Raw genomic sequence first — 20,432 nt, forward strand, 5'->3', positions numbered from 1 at the left:
AAGTGTAAATAATTCTTTTAAGTGATGGTTGATTTAATTTTTCACATTCATAAGTTGATGTCCTCCATTTTGCTTACACAATAGTGTTCGTATTATTCAAACATCCGCATTTGAATAGATAAGCAGAGATAGGGAGTGATTAACCTTTTATTCCTTTTCTCATCCTTCCCTTTCCCATTGCGAAGAATTTGCCAACCATATGGCATTGGAAAGCAATACCTATGAGAAGGCCTTTCTGACTTCTACAGGAAGACAGCTGATTAGAGGATGAGCCAGAGATAAATTACATATAAAACTTCAGGTTGGATCTGGGTTTATGGATAATAACAGCACTTTGTTCTCGCTGCTACTGGGAGACAGTGATATGGGCAGAGTTACCTCATGCCAAATTGCTGCAGACTGACAGTCTTAATTTTCAGAGGTAGGAAAACTGCCACCTCATTAAGAAGAACACTGTGTTATTAGTTTATTGGCATGGCACCAGCACTGAAAAACGCAGCATGGGTGTCCTTGTGACTAAAGACAAAAAACCTGGGGAAGCTTGTAGAAAATTATTTCTTTGGACAGGAAGGAGGCGACAGTAGCTTTAAACAGACTTGGAGAAAAAACTAATACTAAAGAACTTTCTACTTTTGAACATACTCGCTTGATCCATAATTTCATTCTAATCAGCTCATTTTCACGCACTTCAGCTATTTTAAATGCTTCTGAATTTGAGACAACTGCTTGGCATTCTAGGACTGAAAACTTCCCAACCCAGCAAAAGAGAGAGGGCATCACGGGCAGGTCAGAGGGCACTGGTACCATAAAGCAGTGTCCTCGCCGAGTCCCCCACCTCCTACTTTCTAGTGACACATGGGAATACGATTAATAGAAAGAAAAAAAGCAGCTTTCATTCTAAAAAGTCTTTCTAAAAAATCAGTATTTCCAGCATTTCAATACTTATTAGCCACAGCAGGGAGCTAATCCTTTAAAAAGACCCAGCCAAATCAGCCAACCGAAAGAATAATAAGTTCTTTGAAGTTTTCTTTCACTCCACTGGGAAAATCCAGACGCACTTGTTGGGACAGTTCAGATGTCCCAACCTGCACTAATTACAAGACAAGTCCTCCCCATTCATTTTCACTGTTAATTGCAAGAACACAAGATAGGAGCAGCTTTATAATGAGGTTGCTGTTGATTCTTGCACAGGTATTAGTGTCTAGCCAAGAGCCAATTCTCCACCTGAAAAAAACTTTGTTTTCAGGCTTCTGAAAACTCTCTTTCATTGCTAGCACGCTTTAATTGACATGCAAACCATCATACATCTTGGTTTTCTTTGCCATGAATGGAACGTGTCTGAAATGAGCGGCTCCGCTCCCTCCTCGCATCTCGCCCTCTGCAGAAGAAACTTCTCAGCTTGGAGCTTCTGCTGGGATTTGCAACGAGCACTGTCTATTTATTCATGATGACTTATCCGTCACACTGGACTGGCAAAAACAGTGTGTTCCAGTTAAGGAAACCGCTGTAGTAGAGCTACCAAGAGCGTATTCCACCTTGATATAGAAATGCCTGCATTTCTTGATTAATTTCTTTGGTTACTTCCCCCCCTGCCCAGCCTTTTCAGGACAATAGAAGTTCACAGGATGATGGGAAAGAGAACAGAACATCACATAGTCAATGCTTAATTCATCTAACTAAAAAGTATATATTTTTGTATGGTTATGCTAAGAAAAGGTTTTTTATAATGTTTTAAATTGAAAAAAAAAAAATCACCTGCCTTAATCGACCCTTCATAATTACAACACAGTTGCAAAGCTATGTGGTTAATGACTAAAAAAATATATATTAAACATTCAAAACTGACTATGAGTAGGTTGAAAAACACCAGCTGGGATTAGCTCAAGAAGCTGCCTCCTGATTAAAAGGCCTTTTACTTTTAGGTCACATATTAAATCTAGAAAAGGTAAATAATTAATGATTGTGTTACCATTAATAGTTGCCTGGGGATATGAGGCAAATGAACTTGTTTATGTCTGACCATTTTTCACTCTAGTTATATCTGTGTTTCTACTGGAACTCCTAAGTGGATGGCTTCTTTATTTGCAGTCTTGACTTCTAGAGAGAACATTGTTTGGGAAAACGATATTAAATTCCACTGTCACCCCAGAGGTCCACACTGTTGATTAGAAACATCAATGGGGTGAAATTTGTTGCATCTGCACCTAGGGTTGAGTCCTTGCAGTGCTAGTGCAAATGTTTTTTTACAGAATGAGTTCACCTCTTTGGAGCCATGGCTGGCTGTAATGGAGCACAAAGCAGTTTGGCAGGCAAACGCTCTCCAGATATCCCAGAACAAATGCATCCCTAAGGAAATAATTACCCATTTTGGCAGGTACACTGGAGCTGACGCCTCCTGCCCAGCATGAGGAAAGGCGAGGACAGCACTTGGGGCCAGACACAGGCACCCAGTGCCACATGGGCTGCTGTGGGAGAGCTCGACCCTCCTTCGGCTGCTGCTCCAGAGGCTGCGAGGGGCTGTGCATTGGGGCTTGGACAACCTGGGATGCCAACACTGGCAACCAGAGTGGCTCCTTATCGCTCGCTTTCTGTTCCTGCTATTGCTTTTGTTTCCCCGCAACTCTCTAATGACTCGGGGATGAAAAGAGCTGGGCTTCTCCTGGGTTTCAGGCTCCTGAATGGCAAAAATATTGAATCAGAATGCTCCTAGAGGACAAAAGCTTTCAGGAGAGAGTACAATACCTGCACAAAGCTCCATTCACCACCTTCTGCTGCCTTTAGTGAGCATTATGCCTGATATTATCCATAGGTTAACTTTTTTTTTTGGAGGGGGTGGGGGAAGGAAGAGCAATATTGCTGTGCTGAAAGGCACACGTGGCATCCCTGCAGGCTGCCCATTGCAAGGCTTCCCCAGAGTCCTCCCTGAAATTGTAGGCATTTCTATCTCCCAAACTCAAAGGCATAAACTGGGAGTTTCTTGTGTCCCTCCCCATGCAAACTAAGACCCAAAGGCACAGCAACCCAGGCAGTCTTTGGGAAGTCTGGTTTATTGAACTATGGAGAAGCTTGTAAAATTAACATGGTTTCAACTGAACCACGATTCACATCCCCATCCAATACTGGAACTTATTAAGAGTTCAAAGTGATCAGAGCATCACCAGCTGCAGGTCTGGGAATTTCAGCGGCAACTTCCATGTTAACAACCACCCCCCTATACTCATTTTTTCCTCCTCGTTTTTGCCCTAGAAGTTTTGTTGCACCAGCACATTTCCACACCTGTTGCAACAGCACTAGGCCACACACACAAAACACAATCAAAGACAGTAAAAAGTCACTTCAGCTTTCTTCTAACCACGCTCTAAAATCTGTCATGTTCTGCCTAAGGTGCTGTCATTTGTACAGAGTACACTGTGCTAAAGCTTCAATCAAACTATCCAAATACGAGGAGCCCGCAAGCAGCCCTAATGCAGCTGATGGCAGGAGCCCCTGTTCCTGCTGGATTCCCGCAGCTTGACATCTTCAGCTACACGGGACAGCTCTTTATTGCAATTTTGGAAGTGTGTCTATGTTTCTGACTGAAACTTATGTCTCAGTATCTGTGGCGATTTAGCTTTTCTTGCAAAATATATGAGTGCAACCCACTGTGCTGTTTACTTGCCATTTCTGGGAGGTCTTTGCGGGTCCATTCGAATTCTTTGGAGAATTGCCTCCCTCATTTAGCAGCCTGAGCATAAGGAAAGAGGCACTATCAATAATCTACTGCACAGAATCTGCCTGCAAGTATCCTGTTGAGGACAAATTAAAATCATATCTCTATAGTGACAAAACCCATACTTAGGCAGGCTAGCAGCACAGACTTTCATTGCAGCACAGTCATTTTGAAGCACAAGAATAGTTACCAGCTCAGCTGGACTCTCTACCATGAGGAGGGTGAGCTTCATAGGATGTGATGGACACTTTCACAGCAAGCCTTGGAGGACAAAATCCCCGTTATGCCATCATGGTAACCATGCAGCGGAACATGTCTGACAACCCAAGAGAGGTTTTAGCATTTTAATGGCACTCAGTTAAAGATGACAGGCAATTTCTGCCTTAGAGTAAGATTTACCTGTTAAGAAACTCTACTGACTAACTCAAGGAGTATGAAGCATGAAGGAGAGAAGAAAGCAAAGAAGAAATAAAGAAGAAAGGGTGTGCTACAAAAGCACAATGGCATAACAAGCAAGAAGAAAGCAGGTAAAAATCCTAAGAACAGCCTCCAGCCTCGCAGAGAGGTTCAGAGAAATATTTTCACGAGGCAGCACGCTCTAATCCTACCTTAACATTTTGCAGGGAGTGACAACAGAATGAGGGTTTTCGGAGCTTCCAGCAAAACATGCTTGTTTGCATTCACCACGACTTCTCAGTCCTCAGCACAGCCTTGCAGCAGGGTTCAGGAAGCAATGGCTGTCCAGCCCATTACCACTTAACTCAGATTTATAATGAGTTCGCAGTCACAAAATTTAACAGATTGCACTAATTCCCAGATCTTGTGTTGTGGTTTGCTTTTATTTACCTGATAGCTACAGATGATTAATATAACCTGTTGAGAAACCCTGTTATAAGGCCATGTTGTTCTAGGGAAGGGAACTAGCACAGTACAGGAATCCTGGCACAGAGTCCAGTGCAATCAACATTCAAGTTCATGGGCTGTTTTGAGGAGCATGATATACTGAATAATATATTTACATGTTTCAGCCATACAGGACTGTGGAAGGAGCTAGAGACCTAGGTCCCTTCAGAAATCAATATTGGGACTCAGAATTTACATATGTGTGATGCTAAACTGGTAGACTATATATCAGCATTTTTTATTCCATTTTCTAGTTTTTAGCATTAAAATTGTTACAACACACAGGTGCTTAACCACATTCTCCCATGATCCTGTAATAGCTATTGCCAGCTCTCCTCTTCCTGTAATATAGCTACAGTTGTGAATTTCCAGTACAAGCCTGCTTAAAATGCAAAATATATCAGTGCATCAAAATAAGTGTGAGGTCAAATAAAAGGGGTACATTAAAATCCATTGCAGAACCCATCTAGTATCTAAACTTTGAGACTGTAATGCAAGGCTTTGATCCTGCAGACAGGAGTATGCTTCACTTGGTGCCAGAAGTAAGATTTTTTGCAAAAATTAAATTATACATGTGCACCCTGAGACTTAGGTTCTCATACATAGTGTTTGCTCAAAAAGAGTCAGAAAAAAGGTGCTAGACTTGAGGGAAATAAAGAACAGATCCCTCCTGGAAGTCTTATGCAGCTACCTACGTTAGCACCAGATCAAGTTTAGCTGTTCATTTTTTAGACCCTTAAGTGCCATATATCTAACCTGGATTACAACTTGAAAGGGACTGCTTACATATTAAAAGTTTTGCGCTTCTATTGAAGCATGTGCTTGTGCTGAACCAGTCCTTAAATATTTATAAATAAAGAACTCTATGGACAACACCGAATAGATAATGTCTTGCAAGTCTAGCCAGTCTTTCATAAAATAGTCAAAATCTTCGTATTTACTGAAAATAAAAAGAGTGAGGATACAGGATACCTTGCAGAAGCTTGCCATAAAGCAATTTCAACTTGAGAATTGACACCTGTTTCCTATCTGATTAAAATAGGCCTTATTTATGATCAATAGAAGATATTTTAATAAACAATTCAGAGACTTAAAATATTAGTAATGTGATTACAGATGTCTTGTACAAATCTTTAAGGGATGTCATTAGCTTTTGCAGAGCTGCTTAAAGAAAAATCTTCAAAGGGGAAAGAATATTTGCATCCCACTTTCTAGCCAATTTCAACCTCTCACTCATTACAAAAACTCCTAGGTGAATGCAAGGCTTCCCTGCAAAAAGCATTAAATACAGATTTTTCCAGACTACAATTTGAATTCATCAAAAAGGAAAAGACAAGGAAATCTGGCACATCTAATTGGATCTTCATAGTAAGACAACACACATGTTGACATATACAGATGCAAGAGGAGGAGACCTTAGACCTAACTCTGCTCGCGGGTCCAACAGCTCTATGCCCTTGCAGAGCTGCTGCCCCGGCATGGGCCGTGCTGCAGGGCAGACCAGCAGCCACCAAAGCCTCACCATGAACATTTGAAATTCACAGTACCAAAATACAGGCAAAAATGAAATAACTTTTATTGTCCGATCAAAGCAAATATAATCTTGGAGGAAAATTCTGTGTAGACCAGCCTTTGATTGCAGTAAATACCTAGTATTTCTCCAAAATATACAATAAATGCCTGTATTTGCTGACAATTTAGTCTGTCAACACCAACCTGACAGGCCATCAGGGGTTAGAGCTATTTGTGGGGGGACCTAAGTGTTATTTTGCTGAATCTAGGCAGTTTCATGGGCTTTATTTCATATAGACAATATACAAGAGTATCTCTAAGGCAACAGAGAGCTGAGTACAGACCAAAAGGCTTTCAAAAACATATTCTAATAATAGACAGCTCAAGAAAACATTTCATACTGAGGCTTATTGGAAAGAATCTCTTCCATTCAAATCATTAACAGCCTGCTGAAGACTCAAGAAGCAAGTTTGAATAATTTAGACCCTACTTTTAAAGCATTTGACTTCTGAAGATGCACACAATGAATTCATTTCACATGAGCTAGGCTTCCGGGCACAACTGAATATATTCAGTGGTGTCAAATGTGAATCTTAAAGCATTTATCATTTACACATTTCACGTATCTCCTTTTGTGACTAACAAAGTCATTTGCACCTTGACTGGGGGAAATTAAGCCTCAGTTTTGAGACTGTGGCCTTGTTTGAAGGATTGGTTGAGCGATTAAAGCCAAAGTTTGGATAAGCACCAAAGTGAGCATGCCTCCAGACAAATATGTTTCTGTGTTGGGTCAGCTTCTTTACCAAGGCTAATTGGATATGACCAGTGAACAATTTTTCATATTGAAATGCTGAGCAAAATCTTTCCTGTGCACAGTTGGGTCTATCTTAGCAAAGTTCTTTTTTTATTCATTTCTGTTGCCTTGAATCAAATAGACCAATGCTTTTCCCGCTATGGTGATGGACCGACTAATTGTAAATTCTTAATTGTGGACTGATAACTTTGAACAGCCTAAATTCCTTTAGGACAGAAACATATAAATGGTCAGGAAATGAAATTACTGCATTCCCAGATCAAAATATTAAAACCACAAATGTCTTAATAGAAGCCATGGTAAACTGTGCCAGTGTACTTTGAAGTGGAAATTCAGAGAATTTTTATGAAATTCCATAAATCTTGAGTCACACTTGGAATGCATTTCTACTAGGTTATCAGAACTGAGCAGCTACAGTATGAACAGTAATAGGTACAGATAAAGAAAAGCAATAAAATGATTACCACTGTGTGGAAATTACAAAAATGTTTTAATAAAAGTATTCAGCTGAAAAGAAAAAAGAAACCACACACCCTGCTGCATACATTTCAGTTGTGTTACAGGTTTTCCTCCAGGCCCACAGTTGAGGATGCTCACATGGAGAATATGCCTGCTTATGCTTTCTTGTTCTGTTCTCAAGATGTTTTTTCCTCATTGCTGTGTGGCAACATCTTGACTTGTACACAGAAAAAAAACTGCAACAGAGCCTTTCACAATACTCCTATATGGACTTGTTTGAGCGCTCCCCTCCACCAATGGCAAGAACAGATTGACAGAGGGTTGAGCTGAGCTGGGCCACTAAGGAGGTTCCAGATCTCCCATTAGCCCCAAAGCTCAGTCTGCAGGAACACTCCACCGCCCCAAAGCTCAGTCTGCAGGAACACTCCACCGCTGTCTCTTTTCTGTCCCCAAGCTTCACAAATCAAGTAAGACGAGGCAGAAAGACGGCTGAGTCTGCACCCTCCACGTGCCTCATCTACAACCTTGGCGCGCTGAGCAACACGGTCTGACTGCTCCAGTACTGAGGCTTTCAAGGCAGGTACCTTGCCCCAGGCTTCGGAAGGCAAATCATCCTGTAGCTTTGTAGCCTCCCTCCCAATCCCTGGGTACATAACACGCACATATTGCATTTTAGCCACGTGTCCCTGATCCTGAATACAAAACTGCAGATGCCAATTTTCAGTCAGAAATCCATTTGTATTGGTTAAAAAGAAAAGAAAAAGGGGAAGTTGCAGGCAATAGACAAACATGCTAGAGAGGCAAGTCCAGTGCATTTGAAGCATGGGTAGCAGCTAAGCCTGCTGCCTAATCAAAACAGTACAAGCATAAAGCAGCCCTATACAACTTTGGCAGCTAATATAGTGGTGAAGCTGCAGGGCAACTCACATTCAAAGAACGTATTACATGATCTGGAAAAATCCAAATTTAACTTAATAGCAAAATACTAATAGACTTCTACATAAAGGACTCTAAAAGCAGCGGAATTTCATCTCATCTAGCATATTTAAACATCCTAGAGAACTCTGCTTAGTATAGCTCATTGCCTAAGACTTCGTATTTCATATTGCTAAGGGCTATAGACTCTTTCCTTTTTTTCCTACAAGGTGCCATGCTCTGCTGGCTCAGAATGGGCTTTTTGCTCACTGAGGCGCAGGGCCCGCACGTGTGGGCAGCTTCTGGGAGGGGAAACGTTTACGCTTCCTCACTTCATGCCCCCATGCCAGAATCCACCACAATCTGGCCCTAAAATAACACAACACATTCACTAATACGAGCACAGATTCAATTACAGAATTAAACCTTCTTCTGAGCAGGTGGTTTCTGGTGAATCCATTGCCAGAAACAGGCTCCATATCAGGTAAATCCAGCTTCTATTGCCAGGGAATTGATCAAAAAGCTGTTACCGCTTATTACTTGTCTAATTTGAGGTCTGCAAAGCATTGTAAACATTTTATAGGTATTTAAACAAGTAGGGCATCCATTATCTATATCCAGATACAAGAACAGATATATAAATTAATTATTTTGTAATTTAATGTATGATTTACTGCATGCATATGTTTGCTACTGAGTTCTTTATCACTAAGACCATTTCTTACATCAGTTGATTTTTTTTTAAACCTTTAAATAAATGACCAAAACATCAACGAACCCTGAAACAGATCTATACTCTCCACTGCATAAAATCCAATAACTCGTATTAACACAACTCTAAATTGTGAAACACAAAAAATAAGGTTCTAATATTAGTGTTAACTTGCCCTAGTTACACATCATTTTAAGGACAAAAGAGCTGTGGGAAGGTAGCATAAAACTTTGGTCAGTTAAATGCACCATGGAGGGTGGTGAGAACATGAAAGTTCCAGAGGGAGAGAACCTCCTTTCCTACATAATGCACTAAGCCAATTATGCCCAACCCAGCAGGTGATTAGCTTATGCCTTGAAGCATGAGATTTGATTATTCTTAACTTGGTTTGCATACTGTAGCTACAAATATTATTAACGGCCATAAAATCATCCAGCCTTTTAAGAAAACCTAGCCTGGAAGTTTGATTTGATGACCTCCCTATGTGGCAAATTCCAGAGTGTTTCTTTTATTTAATCTAAATGCTTTAGCTATCCCATGATCATTTGTATTCAATCATTCATATCATATGAGGTAATTACGAAGCCTCACTGTGCCCTTTCCAGTCGTGTGTTTGAGCTGCGTCCTGTCACCGGTGGTAAGGAGGCCCAGCGGAGCTCTAGATGAATAACCGAGCATATCATTTTGCTTGAGGTCTTTCAAAGCTAAGTGACAAAAAGTGTTTCTTCTCAGAAACGCTTTAGAAACATTTGTCATGAGTGCCATTTATTGGCGAATATAGCAAGACCACTGACACCAGTGGGAAATTTTCCACCCATTTCAATGGGCTTTGGACAAGGCCTCAGTTGAGCTGAATCACTTTATTCATTTTTAGTTGCAGATCTAGGTCCTGCTTAAACTAAGTGCACTCCCCAAGGAGCAATTCATAGTATCTTTGGATATTCTCCCCCGGAGAAGCCGTAAACCATACTTTGTCCCATTAAAGAGTATTTCTAGCAATGTCTGTCAAATTAAAATTATGCAAATTGGATTTCAAGGACTGTTTTTGTCTACCCAATTATTCTACCTTGACTTTTTTTTCATCATCCTCCAAGTTTTAATATATCGCCCTGCACAGAGAAGTGAGTTAATGCAAATGTATTTTGTATGAGCAATAAATAATGTCTTTCATACTAGGAACAACAACTACTGTTCTTTAAATGCTTTGCTGAAAGAAGGTTCTTGGATAAACAGTCTCCTTTAGAAAACATAGGTGCCAAAAACTAAGAAAGTGCAAAAGAAATGGCAGTCTTGAAAGACACTAAGAACACTGTATATGACTCACCACAAGAAAGGAAACTTCATATAAAACCTTCTGGTCTAGCCTTATAGATGCCCTTTCCATGACCAGTTAAATTATAATGAATTGTTTATTCACTTTTCGTCTTAGAGTCAAAATGAAAGTAACTGAATCAAAGACCAGAAGCAAAATCATCTGCATGAAGAACCTACTAGGCTCTCACGTGTTTCATAGATTGTTAAGTCTGCTCCTATCAACCTTTTAGTATCCAACTTGCAAGCACCGAGAAGTAATATCTTTGAAAGATATAACTGCAAAAATGGGAGCTTGCAGGTTGTGATGCCCATTTTTACAAACTGCCAGAGACAACGCCACCTTCTTACTTCTTTTATTCCTGAAATTTGATAAATGGTGAAAATGAAACTCTGCAGGCTCCCCATGACTTATCTTAAGAGACATTATCTCATCCAGAAGCAATGAATGTTGCATTAACACTCAAGCAGATTTTTCAGGAGAATTTGGAAAGAAAGGAAACCACTCAGGAGATTCAATTGATGCCGAAGGCCAGTTTGTTCTATCCAAGCCATTCTCGCGAGTTCGCTTGAGGACTTGAGTACCCGAGTTCAACATTTGGATGCCAGTGAGACCCAAATACCTCTTTTCATCTCCATCCCCTGATCCCCTGCCGGTCTGTTTTGGCCAGGGAGCATAGAGATTTACCTAGCACTGCGTTAAAGCACTTCAGGCTAAGACGATTATACCGCTTGATTCCCAATTTCCAAAGTCCAATTAACTGAACTACCAGATTGCTCACAGATTATGCAAATCATTTAATAAGGTAGACATTTCAGGATGGCTATAGGCATTTCAGGATGGCTATGGATAAAATGTATTCTTGAAGCTTCTGTAGACTAAGAAGGAATTTGAAGTCTAACATAGTTTGCCATTTAAATTTGGCAGTATAACTTGTAAAATACTAAGCTGCAGAATTTCATTTATTCCAAATGTGGAATTTACTGCAAGCATGGCATGGGAAATTAGGAAGATGCCTGTTCACTTTTAAGGCCACACCAGTCAACAAATAATTTCTGATCTGATTTATCAAGTAAAAGAAAGGCCACTGGATGTGTTCAGAAATTTCTCAGCAGTTACAGTTCTTCTAGCACATGTGGACTTATGACTAAAATCAATCTCTAATCTTGTCTCATAATAAAGTGCATAGATATGCACACACACAAATACTCTAGAAATGTGTATGTGTGTGTATAGATACCCGTACTCTGTGTGCAGATGCCTGTCTTTGGAAATCATAAGCAGGCAGACTGAATGCACTGTTAAATTGCTACAGCTTAATAACTTTGCAGTTCCATGTGAATTGATTTCAGTATTATTACACTGCCTTATCAGCAGACTTCCCATCTGAGGAAAGGATTTGTGTGCACATGTGTGTCTGTATGCCCGTAAATAACTTAATTTTACTATTGCAGTAGCAGAACACACAAATCCACTTTTAAAAGTATTATCTTTAGTGTACAGAGATCAGTTTTTATAGCAGTAAGGTTAAAAAGAAGGAATATCTTATAAATAAGGTGGTGGACAAGGACTTCAGATGTTCAATTTCTCATTCTGCCAGAGGTTTCTTCCGTGACCCTGGACTACTTGCACAGGCTGTTAAGCAAATGCTTAAGTCATCTTTTGTTTGAAGGGTAATATTTCCTTTCTCTCCTTGTTTGTGTGTCCTAGTACATAAGTAACAAAATGCATTACACCTACGAGGTGGGGAAGGATGCTGCTTTTTGCTGTTATGGGTAAATACAGCACGGTACACATCTGAGCCCTGATTTCACCTTGCAGCATATGAATTCACCTATCCCACAAGTACTTAAATAATACTTTACAGATGAAATCTAGACTTGTACTGGAAGACCAAGACTTTTTCCAATGTTATATTAGACATTTCAATTCTCTGTAGTCCACACAGTAATAATTAAGAATACAGATTTAGGAGCCCAGTATGAAAATAAAAAGCATTGACAATATGATACCAAAAGATACTCCGAAATTAGTTGGAATCGAAGTGTTTTTTTTTTTTTAACATTTTTTTTTGTAAGCTGCAAAATGCTTGTATAACAAGAATCTAGAAGAAATATAGGATGCCTATGTTAGAGTTCAATGTAATTGATAAGAGTATTCAATACAAGAAGCATGCCAGATTGGGTCAACAGAACAACACTCCAAAATATGTCTTCAACTTTAAAATATTTTCCACATGTGGATAGTATTCAACTACTTGCCATTTTTTTCTGCCATTTTGTCTCTTTTAGCTGGTTCACTACAACCCTCGAGCTGCTACATGGCCAAGAGACAGGCAAGTGGCTCCCTCTGGTGCTGGTATTAAGGCTGCTCTGCAGATTTTACCAATCTTGCTGTAATTCAGAGCCTAGAACCCTAGAAAAAGAAGCCTTCTGCAGGAGTGGGCTTGTTCGCCTGCAAACCATCCTTTCACCATATGTACAGAACTGCTAAAACAGTGGAATTGTGTTTTTGCAAAGATAGCTCCAAAAGGACCACACTAAGCAATGTGGTGTTATCATATGGTAACTTTTTCCACAGATAACCACAGATCATTTATGACGTGTTCCTAATACTTACGCATTTCTCACTACTTTAAGAATCATCTTCTTTTAAACATTAACTGTGTTCTAAACTAATGTGTAATCACAAAATGGCAGCTCAGATATTCTCAGGACATGACACACACAACCACACACAATGCACAAATAACCACCCTTGAAAGTATTTAGTTTGGCTGGCATTTTTGGTGTTTACATATGTTTGAGTTCTTCTAGAAAGTTCTCTATTTTCTGAAATTTCTCAATTTCTCTCTTGGCTGAAACCAAGCCACACTTTCCAAGTGTTCACTGCTCCCCACAGTAACTCAGTGAAGTAGTTCAAGTCATGGATGGAAAACAAAAATATTGAGTACTAGGTTATATTTTAATATACATGCCAGGCAAAGTCATGAGGATGGAAGTGCCACCAGAATTTGTCACTTGCACACATGGAGTAACTAACACCTTAGATACATGTTGGAATAAGGGAGAACAGCCTAACCAGCACATCCCAGCCCTGGCAGCTGGGTGAAGCATGGCTATGGGACAAGCAAAGACAAAACTATAACCTTGATTCTTCTTCTCCCTTTTGTACTCCAGGAAATGTGTCAAAACGGTCAAAAGAGGAAGCTGTGGCATTTTCTCCATCATTAAGATTCCAAATGAAGCTGGTTTTTTTATATAAGAGTGTCATAAGTGACTGAAGCAAATCAAAAGTAAAAAGATTTATCTCAAGGTAGCAATTTTGCTCCAGCACAAAGACTAAAATATGAAGCTCAGAGTCAACTTTGAACTCAACAGCAATCTAAAAAAGTATCAGAGTTGCAAAAGTAGAGAATGGTAGAGGTGAATCAAGAGCACTGAAATCATTGGGTTTTGCATTTCCAAAAAAATTGCTCCATTCTTAAATGCTGGTTGCAGCAAATGTCCCTATACAAGGGAGAAGCTCTTTTCTTTAATGGCCACTTTAAAGTAATGTTTCCCGTTCAATTTTGTTCAACCTTTGGTTAGACCTTCACTTGAAAAATAGCACGCCTCTCTTGAATGGCTGCTGATTATAGACTATAAGTCACTTTATATTTTTAGTCAAATTAAAAAAAGGAAAAACAGGGAAAAAGTAGCAACTATTTTGATTAATTACAACCACAAAAACACCTAATAACATCCGACTAAAAGAAATGCTCTTCATATTTACTAAATTCATATACATTTTTGTACCTATTAATTCCAATGACTTGATTCACTACTCACACTGAAACTAGAATCAGACCATAATTTATGTATATGCGCCATCATATTGTATAATAATTACATATATAGATATATACGATACATTTTTAACTAATCCTATCAAAGACCAGAAAAGTTTCCAGATGGATTGCTGATCTTGTTTTAAAGTTGCCTCCAAAGGGTTTTTCCACTGAATACATAGAGGCTTGACATTTATTTTTCTGACCATGCTCGTTTTGCATTATATTTCAGTTCTGCCACCATTTACTGTACTTTTATATACTGTGAACTCAGTGTGACAATAAGAACTTATTGTAGAACAAAGCCTAAACTCCTCAGGACACAATATATTTATTATTTATTTTTACAATTCCTTGCAGTATAAGGTGATGATTTTGACTGACCTCTTTGCTGGTTCCTGGAATACTAACAATAAGTAATAAAGCCTCAGCACTCAAGAAGATTTCTTGTTCTATAACTTGGCGACTTCTAATTTTCTTTTTTACTGTGGCGTATATTGCGATCTGGCTGCATCTTTCAGTAAGACCTCATCTGTTTTTAATTTTAATTCTTTAGTAAATACATAAGTCAAATACAACTCATCTGGAGATGATGCTTTATTGAAAATAAGAGGTAAGCCAATTTTGCAGAGCTGTTAAAAGTCAGGAGTTAAAAATAATTGCCTTTAAGCATATTCTTGCTTTCTTAAAATGAACTTTCAGCATATTGAGTGTTGGTAACTAGCAGTATAAACAGTAGCAGAATTTCTCCTTTGCATTCAGACCCCTTGCACTATGCTTGCTGGAACCTGGTGCCCACATGTCCCCGAGGAACAGCATCCCTTCTCCCTTATCCTTCCTCTGAAGGATAAAGCTCCTCTTGATAGGAAAAGTAGGTAGGTGCATCTGGTATTTACTTATGCCGGTCTGAAATGTTATATTAATTGCTGTTTTGCTGTTAGGGCTCTGGAAACCATCTCGTAGTCGGCTTTAATTAATTAGTTTATTTTCCAGTGTTTCTCTCTGCTCTTTCATAATCTGTCGAGTTAGAAACTTGATAAACAGCAAAGCTAATCAATTCCAACTCCATCCTTCTTGTGTAATAAGGAGCCCCATTAAGAAGCCCTGTGTTCTCAGCTGACCAATGGTAATGAAAATGTTCCACAAAGTAAAATCCTAGTTTTCTACTGCTTAACTATGCAAGTGGTTCCACTGAAATGGATGAAGTCATGTGGATTTAAAGCTGCATTTACAGTGTCATCTTAGGCCTGAGTATAGCTACTTCTGTTTGCAAGGCAGCTTCACAGATAATGAGGCATTTATTATATTCAATTAGAAGCAATTTATCATTGCTCCAAGTTCAGTACATTACCTTTCCTGATCTGTGTCTTCCTTCTACCTTCATTCTTCCTGCTTTCAGTCTCCTGATCGTTCCCATTCCCCTCTTCCTGCTGCGCAAACATCTTGTCTCGCCTACACTCTTTCTCATCAGCTGTTGCACTAGGCCATACGCCTTGCCACAGAGAAAAAGCATTTCAAAACCTTCCCCAAAATACAGTAACACAAGCAAGGTGCTTTCTTTTCTGCCGGTGGAAGAAAAGGGTGGCCAAGAATAGTCTTCACCCTGTTCAAACTACCACAGAATTTCATTTTTGAAATATACACTGAGGTAGACATATACTTTTTTTAAAAAGTTACCATTGAACCATTTCTTTTTCTTGCATTGCAGAAAGATCTCCAGTACACCTGGAAAGCACACATGAATGTTGCCATTTCTCAGAAAGTGGTAAATATCAACCTAGCATCTGAATTTACAGAAGATACGATTGCTTCCATAACAAACTATTTTCTGCTGTCTTATGAGATTGTAAATCCTATTTGTGATGAAGGCATAGTCTTAACCATTTGGATACACACCTGATTTCTTATAGTTACTCCTCTCTCCCCCAATGGGCTCCACAGAGCAGGGGAGCTCAAATATTCAGACTCAAGGCCTGGGCCACCAACGCATTGAAACAAGAGGAGATCTCACCAGCCGTCACCAGCAGTAAAGTCCTGCTGAAGGCAGACCCATGACTCCCAGAACCTTGCCAGCCCTTGAATGTGTGTTATGTTGGACATCCACCAATTACAGAATTTACACAGTCACTACTGAAAGGCGATACCATTTGTTATCCACCCATCAATTTCTTTCAGTCAAGCTTATTTTTAACAGGCATCAAATATTTGGTTTGCTTAGGCATGGTCACTTGTTTTGAGAACTTCCCAAAAAAAAGAATAGTGATAGACACTGATAGCTTCCCATTATGGAAAAGCACCTTGAGATTTCAAGGTAACAGCTGAAGTGTCAAACAGCACTAACATAATGCTTGAAAGATTGTATCTCTTTCTATTGCAAGACTATATATGCCCATCCTGTAGCATTACAGTAATACTATTTATTATATGCAAAAAGATCACAAATCTCGTTTAAGAAGAAATGGGAAATGTACTGTACCTCTCCCAGAAATAATGGTTGGAGATGTAATTTACCATTCACCTCGATCAGCAATGTTCTCTATCCAACACTGAATTACTAGTTGACCCATGAACTTGAGTATTTACTAGCAACTCACTGTCACTTAAGGAATTATTATTATAGCATATGCACCACTGGAATCAAGAGCCTTGTAGCAGATTCTGCATTAATAGACATAACCATGCTCAGATAGAAAAATAAACAAACTAATGAATAAACAAAGAATTTCTTCAATCAATGACCTGTCAATCCAAGAACTATGCTCAAATGCACACACATACATACACAATACAGAAGATCATAATTGTAAAAATACATATGGAAGGTCTGCTAATGAATTGCCCATTTGTTTTTCTAAATATTCTTAACATTCAGAGGAAAAAATTTAAAAAGCTCAAATCCTAGTCTGTCTCACTAAATAATTGTTCTTTAGTAAAGAGGGAATGACAGGGGCTGTATGGACATTGTCAGAAACCACTCTTTGACCCTTTGGAGTTTGTAACTAAGTTTCCTGTTTATTTTCACACTGACAAATTTAAATAAATAGTATTAGCTTCATAGTTACCATCTGCATTGTGTGATTACATAGTTAGAAAAATCTCACTGAAGCCATTTTCACAGATGGATTCATAAAAATCTGTGGAAATTCTTGGTTAAGAACAACAGGCCTGAACTCAGTACCTCCAAGATATTTCATGTTAATAAAACTTCTCAAGATCCATTGAGTACTATAGAAAACAGCACTAAAATGAACTTAGTGTGAATTCAATTAACCTTCCTCACGCACCTTACTCAGTGGTCACAAGGAACCCAGTCTTGCCAGGTTCTGCACATGCACGTTCTCCAAAAAAGATGCACAAGAACATATTTATGGAGGGCTCAGCATATCTATATAATTATAATATGTTGAGTAGCTAGCAGCCCAATTAATCATATGGAGTACTGAACCTACATCTGTTCAATTGTTGATTAATGCTTTTTCACAGTGAAAGATTTGTCAGCAACATTAAATGGAGCTCCAACTGCACCAGAGTGAGCTATATGCAGCTCATGTAAATGTATGTTACTCCTATCCCCAGTTAGGGATCATCTTAAAGATTATCTAAGGCAGATGAAAGAAAACTCCGGTAAGTGAAAATCCTGTGCTTCAGCAATTCTTTAAAGCAGTCAAACTTGATTCTTTTCTGCATAGCATTACAATCTTTTTTATACATCTGAACTGTAAATTATGAATCAAAAAATACACACATGAGTATAGAAGATGGAAATAAAGCCACAGAAAAGGATAACATGAAAAAGGAGCTTTTCTCAGAGCGTTGCAAGAGCAGTGCAATATTCTGCTGAAGGACTGAACTCCTGCTCCTATCTGGAAAAGCTAATGACAGAATCAGCGAGATTATTAAAAACATCATTGCTTTGTTAATCAAAGCCTGTAATCATCACGTAGGCCTTCTGATTACCTCCTGCTTCCTTTCAGCCTACGTCATTGAAACATCCCATTAAATGGACTTTCCCTCTGTTCAGGGCTGAGGACAGTGCATAAAATACCAAAGCTCTGAAAAGAACATTCGTGCTCTGCACAAACTTCACACTATTCTGACCTCTGTATTCCTAGATGCCAGCAGACCTCCAGTCAGGCAACACTAAGGAGCTCCCTAAACATGGGGCACGTGTTAAGAAAGTCACATTTTGCTAACAGCACCTTTATCACTCATAATGTGCTCATAATTGCTAGCGCAATTAATTAATGGGAAGAGAAGCAATAAAAGCCGGAAAATTGCCTTTCCTGGCACTTGATCCATTGGGATGATTTGTAGCATTGTTTATTGGGAGCATCATAAGGGCTTTTCCAAAACAAGAGAAATCATTAAATCCCATAAAAGAGACTCCGCTGCAGTTAGCGGGTAATGGATATTCCTGCTCGTGCTGTTTATATCGCTAGAGAAGCTGCTCAGACACGAGCAGGGCGCCCAGGAGGGCTGCGGGGCTGGGGGTCCCCATGTCCCCACGTCCCCTCCACACTGCAGGGCACAGCCCCAGGGGCTGCAGAAATGCGGCGCGGGTGGCAGCACGGGCACCAACTTTGGGAGGGAGAAAGGAAGAGGAGGAGGAAGGGGAGGCTGGAGCATGGGGTGGAAGGTAAAGCGCTTTTCATTCCCCTTTTAGGGCAGGGAGGACTGGAGTGCTACCCCTATCCCTGGTTTTCCCCTTGGGAGGGTGGGCACTACTCTCTCCTTTTTTATTATCTCTCTTTTTTTTTTTTTTAGTGCAAATAAAAGCTTTCATGTCATAGTTTTCCACAGGCTTTTCAGGAACCCCGCTGTGGGGAGAAAGGGCAAGACCAGAAAGGATTTCTAAACAGAGGGCTGGTGATTTTAAACAGTTACCGAATAACAGCCAAAACATGTGCCCAGATAGGAAACTCGAACATGCCGAGAAGGCAGGCAGAAAGCACATCTCTTAGTGCTGGAAAGCAAGCAGGCATATTAAAAAAAGACTCGGGAAGGGCAGGGAAATAGCACTGAAAATGCGAATAAATCAGCCCAGATTCTATGGAAAAAAAAAAAAAAAGGAAGAAAAAAAAAAAGAGAAGCTGCTGCTGAGCCTAAGCAAATGCTGCTGCCTTAAGGATGGAAGTATCTCCCTTACCTTATTACTAATCCTTGCTTGCACCTGCTCTGCAATCATAAATACTTCGAAGTGCTTATTATGAAGCTAAATCGATGGCTGAATTTAAGCAATTTCTTCATGCACTTCTTTTACAGATTCAAAAGGAGATTTTTTACGATCGTCCTCAGTATCCATTAGCTCCCAAAAGAATTCCAGTTTTCTTGGAGAAAAAAGAGGCAAAAAAACACCCCAATCTGCCTATGTACAAACAGTCACGGTGATAGATCCAAAAAGCAGGGAGTGAGGGAATCTGGGAGGTGTCACTACAAACTTGGCAAGCCAGTCGTGCCCCCAGCAGCAACGAGAGGGCGGAGGAGAAGGAGGAGGAGGGGGGAAAAAAGCTGCAAAATACACAATTCCCAGGGAGATTTCAAAGGAGAAAAAAAAAATAAAGGCAATCAGTGAGGAGAGACGTATGCGCAGCACGCGAATGGGATGGCGGGGTCTTCCCTAGCTCTCCATCCGTCAGCAAAGGGAGCGATCGCCTGTCGAGCCGGCGCTGCTGCGGTTCAGCCGCTACCTGTGCGCGGAGCCACGGGAGCACAGCCGCGCACAGCCGGACGCACAGCTGGACGAACAACCGGAGCTGCAGGGCACTCCCCCTGCGGGCTCAGCCGCGGGGATCCCTGCCTGTGCACGTGTGTGTGTGCCTGTATGTGCGCCTGTATGTGCATGTGTGTGTGTGTGTGCCTGTATGTGTGCGCGCCCGCCCTCCTCCTGGCCCGCACGTCAGATGTGACGCTCCGCAGAGCCGGGGATGCTGGAGCCGCCGCAGCCGCCACTCAAAGTTCGCCCCGCTCTGCCCCTCACCCCCAGCATATTTGGCTCTTTTCCTTTTTCTTCTTTTTCCCCTCTTTTCTCTCTCTTTCTCCCATCCACCCCTAATGTGAAGCGCAGCTCCTGCTTGCAGCCCAGTCCCCACGTTCCACATGGGCTTTCCCAGCTGCCACACTCCCCTCTTGCGTTTTTTGCCTCTCCCTCTTCCAAATTTGCTCGCAGATTTCTGGGACAGCCCAGGAAAAGGCTGCGTGAGGACAGGGAAAGCCCCCGGCTACAGCAGAGCCCCAACAGCTCCACGTGCCGCTGCTCCCAGCACGGAG

General features: G+C 40.4%; 1 protein-coding gene across 1 annotated transcript in view; it reads right to left on the bottom strand.

Annotated features, from left to right (window-relative positions):
• The window catches only part of NLGN1 (neuroligin 1), a 364,563-nt gene extending 344,741 nt beyond the window's left edge, over positions 1-19,822 (bottom strand). Inside the window, exon 1 of the mRNA XM_088523905.1 lies at positions 19,312-19,822. The gene's annotated coding sequence lies outside the window, so the exon portion shown is untranslated. The remainder of the gene's footprint in view (positions 1-19,311) is intronic.
• Between the last annotated feature and the right edge of the window lie 610 nt (positions 19,823-20,432).

This window comes from Tinamus guttatus, unplaced genomic scaffold (assembly GCF_059628265.1).
Source record: "Tinamus guttatus ecotype Peru unplaced genomic scaffold, ASM5962826v1 Tinamus_guttatus_pri_ptg000198l, whole genome shotgun sequence".
Taxonomy (NCBI): Eukaryota; Metazoa; Chordata; class Aves; order Tinamiformes; family Tinamidae; genus Tinamus; species Tinamus guttatus.